Genomic DNA, 8,559 nt, shown 5'->3' on the forward strand with positions numbered 1-8,559 from the left:
AATCGGCCTGATGGTGGCGCTAGAAGAGGGCCATGTGAGAAATGAGGGGTGGGATCTGCGCGGCGCCGAGGCGGACGAATAGGTACCGGCCCCGGCTCTCCCGGTCGCTCTTAGCCGGAGTTACGGCATTTTATGTGAGCTGCAGTGTAGGGGGTCCTCCACTGGGGGCACCACCACTTTTGCATCCGTTCTGGAGCACCAGGAGTCGGTGGTCCCCGGGAATTCCCCGTGAGCAGCCCCGTTGGGGTGGTCATTTGGTCATTTTTGCACATTTGGTTTTTTTTTTTACATCTGGGGGTCCCCCAGGGAGCTGGGGGTCCCTGTAGCTCCGGGGGTCCTTGGAGGTTGTAGTTTGGCAGGTAAGGAGTGTGTGTGCAAAATGTGGCATGGATGGGGGCAACGGTTGTGGAGATATGAGCAGGGGAAAAGTGTGACGTGTGATGTGTCACTCACGGAGGGACATTTTTGTACACCTGGGGGTCCCCCAGGGACCTGGGGGTCCCTGGAGCTCCGGGGGTCCTTGGAGGTTGTAGTTTGGCAGGTAAGGAGTGTGTGTGCAAAATGTGGCATGGATGGGGGCAACGGTTGTGGAGATATGAGCAGGGCAAAAGTGTGACGGACTCACTCACTCACTGACAGACAGACAGACAGACAGACAGACAGCCTGTGGAGGTTTTGGTAGTAAATGCGACCTACGGTCGCAATTACTTTTTCCAAGGAGTAATAAGTAATAAGTAACGATTACTCTCCTAAGTAATATTGCCCAACACTGTTGACAAGACAGGTTGTAGATGACAATGTTTCCATGTCAGCAGCTTTGCAATAGTTCCAGCTTTGTCCAGCGGGTGGCGGTATTGCACACAACATGGCATGACATGGTAAAGTAGGTTATCTATCTGTTCATCGTTCTGTCTGTCTGTCTGTCTGTCTGTCTGTCTGTCTGTCTGTCTGTCTGTCTGTCTGTCTGTCCAGCAAACAATATGTTGTTACAAAGAGCAGGGTACGAAGAGCAGACAAGAGAAACGGTTCTTTATTTAAGCCTCGGCGAGACACACGATCAAAGAAGAGCACAGACATTCAGACAAACAAAAATATACATTTATCTTTGAACAACTTCATTCATCTTTGAAGTATTTCAACTGGCCCCCAAGTGAAGTAGCTAAAAAAATACGCCTCTCTTCTCAAACAGCAACACAAAACACATGTACGGTATTCATATTTTCCACATTTGATTTAAAGTGAAAATCATTTTAAGCCTTCATCTCGTGAACTCATCTTAGCAGTTTGTAGTTTGTGAAGAGAAAACAAACAATTGAGAACGTTCCAGTATTTGGTGAACTTGAGTGGTTAAGTGTGTGTGTGTGTGTGTGTGTGCGTGCATGCGTGCGTGCGTGCGTGCGTGCGTGTGTGTTAGGGCATTCACGAATAGTGATTTTTAATATCCGAATTATTCGACCTCAAAGTATTCGAATAGTCGAATATTCGACAGGACTGGCCAAACTGTCAAATATTAAGTACAAGAGGCAAACATTGTGAAAATAGCCGATCTACATGCTCACAGTTGCGAGGCGTTGTGAGCATGTAGATCTGCTATTTTCACAATATTTATCTGTGGAACCGAGTCACATTAAATGTAATACCTACAATTCCAAGTGTTTTAAAGAGAAAACAATAAAAAATAAAAATAAGCGAATATTCGATTTCCGTGAACAACGTCGAATAGTGACTTATTGACGAATATTCGAATATTTGGTGAATGCCCTAGTGTGTGTGTGTGTGTGTGTGTGTGTGTGTGTGTGTGTGTGTGTGTGTGTGTGTGTGTGTGTGTGTGTGTGTGTGTGCGTGCGTGCGTGCGTGCGTGAAGAACCAACGAAAAGTATTAACAAGAACATTTTTTTTTCATGTCCAGACAGTTTGGGACATGGTTTCAGGGTTTCACCTGACAGTGACAATGAGACTACAGTGAAAACATCATCACAACACCTAATAAAATGCAGTGGCGTAAAGCTGTGGTTCTCAACCTGTGGGTCGGGACCCCCAGGGGGGTCGCCAAATTATTTTGGGGGGTCCCCAGATGATTAAGTTAATGTGCAACATTGTTTTCTCACTCAACAGTAAACAAACCAACATGACGTTTAAGTGTATAGAGGGTTTATGCACATTTCTAAAGTGCCAATTTAAGGACTTTTTAATCTATCTATAAATGCGAGAAGTCTCTGCGTGTCTGTCTGTCTGTCTGTCTGTCTGTCTGTGTGTCTGTGTGTCTGTAATCCGCGTATCTCGAGAACCGTTCGTCCCACCGGCTTCAGATTCGGCACGCGCGTTCCCCGCCACGGCACGGAGTGCAGTGCCGGGTCTCGACCCGACCCGACGCGCGGTTTTCCCGAACCGGCGCGAAACGTTCGGAATCTCCTTATGCGGGGCTGATTGTTGACATCAGGCTGTTCCGGAGGAAATCGGCGAAAGCTCTGACTCATTGTGACATCACTTCATAAAAGGCTCTGCATAAAATTTACGCAGAATCACAAAGATCTCCATATACGGGCATAAAGGGACACAGACAGACAGATTCAGAGATCTCCATATATGGGTGTGAAATGGACGCAAATAGACAGATATCTCCATATATGGGCATATATGGGCATAAAATGGACCCAGAACTATATCTGCAGTGATCTCCATATATGGACATAAAATGGACGCTGACAGACAGACAGATAACAGATATCTCCATATATGGGCATAAATGGACACAGGCAAACAGATGGTCAAAACGGGTCCTATGACAACAGGTATAATGGGGTTTGCATTAAAGGGCGGGGCATTCATTCCCTATTTACATCGTTCCCGAGTTGGCCAGGTCGCCGACTAGAATGACCTCTAAATGACAAATTAAACATTGGCCAAATTGTCAAATATGAGAGGCAGAAATTGTGAAAATAGACGATCTACATGCTCACAATGCCTCGCGTTGCGAGGCGTTGTGAGCATGTAGATCTGCTATTTTCACAATAGAACCGTGTTATATAAAATGTAATGCCTCAACTCTTAGTGCTCGTAGGGTGAGGGGGTCCCCAGTTGAAATATGATTATTTTGGGGGTCACAGCCTGAAAAGGTTGAGAACCACTGGTGTAAAGTATACATAAAATGCAGTGGTGTAAAGTATACATAGAATGCAGTGGTGAAAAGTATACATTCACTTGAAAACAAGATTTAAGAGCAGATAAAGTCTGGGTACTTCTTCCTCCACTGGTCAGCATAAGGCCAGACTACAGTGAACAAAAGACCACAATAACTAACAAATAACTCAACATATAATTTAATGTCACGCTGCGACACGTCGTGAGCTTGTAGGTCGACACAGCACTCAACTCAAGCGTAATTTACCGGATATGGGGCGTGTATGTGGCATGGCTTTCTACACAGAGAGGTCAATTATTTCAAAATGAAATGCTGCATTTAGTGCAATTCTCTTGAAGGCTGCCTTCGGTTACCGCATGGAGAGGGCCACATTTGCGTTTCTTTCACTCCAGTAAAAACAAAATTGATGGTCAGCTTTTTACAGACGGACCTCATGTTCCCATTGATGCTTGCAGGGACGTGCAGAGAATGTTAGAGAGGCAGGGGCTGAAATTTCTATAAGGGCCTTTTGGTGGAAATATCGAAAATAGCAGACCTCCCAAGCTCACATGGTGCGTGATACCACGCTGAATCAACAGAGAGGACAATTCTTTCAACATGAGATGCTGCATTCAAGTTCAGGAGGGTTTGGACAAGGCAATTCTCTTGAATGCTGCCTTTGTGTATGGCATGGAAAGAGGGGCATTTTCATTTCTTTCACCATAATATATTACTGCACTCATGTTCTGGAGAGGGCACTTTTGACAGACGGATAAAAGGGAAAATATTTTCATTTCTTTCACCATAATATGTGTCCCAGCACCCCCAGCAGCTAGTCATCTCGGGGACTGTCATTATTCCCTGTAGCCAAAATGATTTTTTTTTTTTTTTTTGCTCTTTTTTTTTTTATGCCACAACAGCATCTCATAATATCTAGGCTACATTTCACTTAAACGCCAGAGCTTAACTCTGCATGTAAATAAGACTTTTTTTAATTAATGTGAGAGATCGGTACATAATTCTGTTAGTCCTCCCAGTTTATATTAGCTAAAATGCTAACTAGCCAGCCTTTGTTAGCCGTTTGTAGCCAAATGCGGTAATATCGGGACTCCATTACTTAGCGAAGCAACCCACAGTATTTATCCCATTAATTTAATGCCACGTGTGTTCCAAATGAACAATTATTAACCACGTAATGTATGATTTTGTGTATTATTATTTATTATTCTTCCGCCGTTCTTGACTTCCGCTGTTTCTTCTTCTACGCTGGTGAAATGATCCTGGAGCGGCCTGGAGACGTCTGTGACGTATGCTCCGGTGCGGAAGCTTCCTTTGTCACTGAGTTAGCTTAGCATTGAATAGATCAGTGTCGTCCTAAACTATCTAATTCTAACGTTCAGGGTGTTTGTTTTTTTGGACAATAAATTGACAGCCAAGAAAACATGGATGGAATGCAATCGTTCACTCGCCGTCGGAAAGTTGACTTTAGAGTAGACTATTCTGGTTGACTGGCTATGAGTGGCTAACGGCTAACGCTAGCTAGCGTTAGCTAGCGCTAGCTGCAGCGCTAGCTGCAGGCTATAAACAAATAAAACGTGACCCAACTCTATTGTTGCTCTCTTCTACAAGCTCACAACGCGAGGCGGTTAAGCCTGTAGATTGTGTTTTATTATCAGGTCAAATAATCCTTCTGGCTGAAGTTACACAAACACTGATTATGCTACATTTAGCACAGTTAGCCCTGTTGCACACGTAATAGGTTCACTTCAACCTCGTGTTGAGCAGTTAATCCTATTTGCTACGTACGTCTACAAAAACCTTCATATTTCAAAGATAACGTGCTTACTGAAGTCTCACAGATGTCACAGTATGGTACGCTCAAGCAGAATTACCCGTATCTTTCGTATTGTTTAATAAACTGCATTTTAATCCGATCAGATGCCATTTTCTGTTGTTTTTCAGCCATGCGACCCCATCGGTTGCGAGGTGTACTGCACTTAGATACATTAATACCTTTTTAAGGAAACGACGACCGATCGGATTAAAATGCTCCTCATTAAATAATACGATCATTACGGGACATTCTGCTGGAGCGTACCCTATGGTGACATCTGTGAGCCTTCACTAAGCAATTTATCTTTGTAATCTGACCGTTTGTGTAGACGTATGTAGCAAATTGGTTAAACTGCTTCACGGTTGGCGCACTGTAGCGTCTTTACATTTAGCCCAATAATGCTTGAGATGCTGTTGTGGCATTATCTTTTTAGAGAGCAATAACTAAAGTTTAAAACATACATAAACCACTTTAGCCCTATGTTATACCAAGGCTATTTGAAAATAGACGATCTACAAGCTCACAACGCATTGCGGTGCGACACGTTGTGAGCTTGTAGATCTGCTATTTTCAAACATTTTGTACTTTTACTTTTGGTACTTTAAGTACATTTGGATACCAATACTTTTGTACTTTTACTCAAGTACATTTTTTATTCTGGACTTTTACTTGTAACAGAGTGATTCTACATTGCAGAATTGATACTTTACTTTATTATAAAATGTTGGTACTTTTTCCACCACTGTGTAAACGTTTGTGTTCTCATGCCAATAAAGCTTCTTTGAATTGAAGATTGAATTGAAGATTGCTCCCCATGTGGCGGAGTCAGGTCATTGCAGGTTAGAAATTTATTTAAAACTTGAATATCTCAAAAGTACTATTTCAGCATGGCATCATTCTATAAGCCATATCTTCAAAACTGTTGGGTCAATCTCCACAACCAATATATCATTTTGTAGCTATGATCCCCAGCTTTCAAATGAAATGAAAAAATGAAAATGAAAAAAATTGCAATGACTGGCTCCTGGGGAGATTGGGACACATATATTACTGCACTCATGTTCTGGAGAGGGCACTTTTGACAGACGGATAAAAGGGCAGGGGCTCAAGCCCCCTTTGATGTCTATGTGTGCACGTGCCTGCGTGCCTGTTGTTGTTGTTGTTGTAGTAAGCTTTCAAAGGGGAAACGGTTTGGACAGAGGGAAAGAGGACACAGCCTTCCAGACAAGTAGCAAGCCGCTGTAGTTTCAACAGAACATCTTGTGAAACGAATGTCCCCACACTATCTGCGTGGACAGAAAGCGTTTCAACACACAGCTCAGTGTGAACACACAGGACTTTTGTTCAGACCACAGCCAAGTCCCATTTCTGGTTCAAAAGTGAAGTTTAGGAACAACTATTAACTGTCATGTTATTAAACATGACATTTAACTCATTTAGTAGGGGTGTAACGATACATTTTAACAACGATACGATTAGGGCTGTCTTCTAAAAATCGGCGAATCGACAAGTTGCTTTAAGCCCCGGGAATCGACGCCGATTGTTTCAGTCGACGCGTTCCGTCAAGAGGAGGAGAAGCAAGCTGTCAAAATCCCATATTAAATAACCTGCCACAGCACAAACGCATGTCCAAGAAGTAAACAATCTACTAAAGTCAGATTAACATACACAAGTGTTAGCCTCGCAACAGCCAGACTGTCTGGGAGTCCTCCATAGACAACGCTTTACGTTGACCTAGTTCAGGGACGTGCTGGGCCCCTGATTCAGCCGGGAAAAAAGAGTTGTAGAGGCCCTCATTGCGCGCAATAGAGAGAGAACTCTCTCTATAGCGCTGCTGCTACTCAAAGATTTGACAAGCCAGTTGATTTCAGATAAAAGTTCGCTTAATACAGCTTTTATTTGCGATTTGTAAGCTCAAGTCAGGTATGGGGGCCACCATATTTGTTTTCAAAATGTGAGAGCTGTAGCAGCTGCTCGACCAATCAGGAGCGGTGTGAGGCGGGTCGCTCAAAATGCAGCCATTTGATTGGAAATTGATTGTTGTTTTATGTATGTACTTAGTTACTGGCCAGTCATGTTGTTTTATTTATGTACTTAGTTACTGGCCAATCATGTTGTTTTATTGATGTACTTAGTTACTGGCTAACGCTGCCTAGCTGGGAACCAGGAAGTAACTGTTGTTTTATTTATGTACTTAGTTACTGGCCAGCGACCGCGGTTTTCCCGGTGAACCTAAGCACAACGGTGGGGGCCGATGGGCAAGGAGGGTGGCGAGCTTACGAGAAACAACTAAAATAAGACCTTAAACCTGGAGAAAACAGTTGCGTGCATTAGCGCAAGATGACGATAAAGGAAATCATTAAAGGGAAAACATTACAGTAACTTCTGAAAAGCCTACTAGGCCTTAAAACCTGGTGAAAACAGTTAAGTGCATTAGCTCAAGATTAGATGAGGATAAAGGAAATCATTAAATGGAAAACATTAAATTAACTTCTGAAAAGGCTTCTAGGCCTACTAGCCTACTAGTAAAACTAGTGGAACCGCGATCTTGCCACACGTGAATAATTGTGGTTGTAAACAATAACACAGACAATATAAATCCTTAGTCTAATAATGGGAAGAAAGTTATCATCATGGCCCCAAAGAACTTTTAAATATCTTGCAATTGGCGACGAGTCTCTTACTAAATCGGCAAGAGTTCCTCTCAATACATAAAGCTATATTATAACCTCTCCATCATCGGCAATAGTCAGTGGTGTGTGTTCCCCACACTCCCACGCCCCCACCGTTGCGCTCAGGTTCACCGGGAAACCGCGGTCGCTACTGGCCAACGCTGCCTAGCTGTGAACCAGGAAGTAGCTGTTGTTTTATTTATGTACTTAGTTATTGGCCAATCATGTTGTTTTATTTATGTGCTTAGTTACTGGCCAATCATGTTGTTTTATTGCGACCCGAAGGTCGCATATACTCTGAAAAACCGTGTCGCTTGAGTGACCTTCCTTCCTTCCTTCCTTCCGTAACCTCTGTGATGTCAGTGTGATGTCAGTGAGTTGTGACATCACTTCCTGTACGGGGCGGCTACACGAAATGTGGATAACACAATGTGTCTCAGAAAAGAAAAGGAGGTGGCAACGGGGGCGGCTAGATAAAGTTATTAGGCCTGGATCCGACTTTAAGTCGACGCACAGGATTCCAGAAGTGTAGCGCTTATTCGCTCTTGTATCAAACTGGTACTCGAAACGTTCTTAGAATTTAATATATATTTTCTAAAGTAAATATGGGGGCGGCTGTGAAAAAAAGAGAAGAATAAAAAAGAAAAAAAGGAGGAGGAGGATAAAGATACCAAAAGGAGAGAGAAGAAAGGGTGGATGAGGTACAATGTGCGGTATCCTCCTTGTCAAGCTCGACGTTGGTCATTTGGATCTATACATGGAGAAATGGAGCGAACCTGTTTGGCCTAAACATGGAGATGTGGTACAGAATGACTCATATATGGGCATAAAAAGTATGTCATGTGACATCACTTCCTGAACAGACAGTCAGACAGACAGCCATTGACTCCGGCCTACCAATGGCTACTGTCTATGACGGTAGTCCCATATGA

General features: G+C 43.2%; 1 protein-coding gene across 3 annotated transcripts in view; it reads right to left on the reverse strand.

Annotated features, from left to right (window-relative positions):
- Positions 1-4,967: 4,967 nt before the first annotated feature.
- il6r (interleukin 6 receptor) overlaps positions 4,968-8,559 on the reverse strand; it is a 75,861-nt gene continuing 72,269 nt past the window's right edge. The window contains exon 12 of one of the 3 annotated variants that reach the window (XM_080753198.1): positions 4,968-8,559. This exon is cut by the window's right edge and continues 738 nt beyond it. The gene's annotated coding sequence lies outside the window, so the exon portion shown is untranslated. The other 2 variants (XM_080753199.1, XM_080753197.1) reach the window with 2 other exon arrangements.

Source organism: Nannobrachium achirus (genome assembly GCF_963921795.1).
Source record: "Nannobrachium achirus genome assembly, chromosome: 2".
NCBI lineage: Eukaryota > Metazoa > Chordata > Actinopteri > Myctophiformes > Myctophidae > Nannobrachium > Nannobrachium achirus.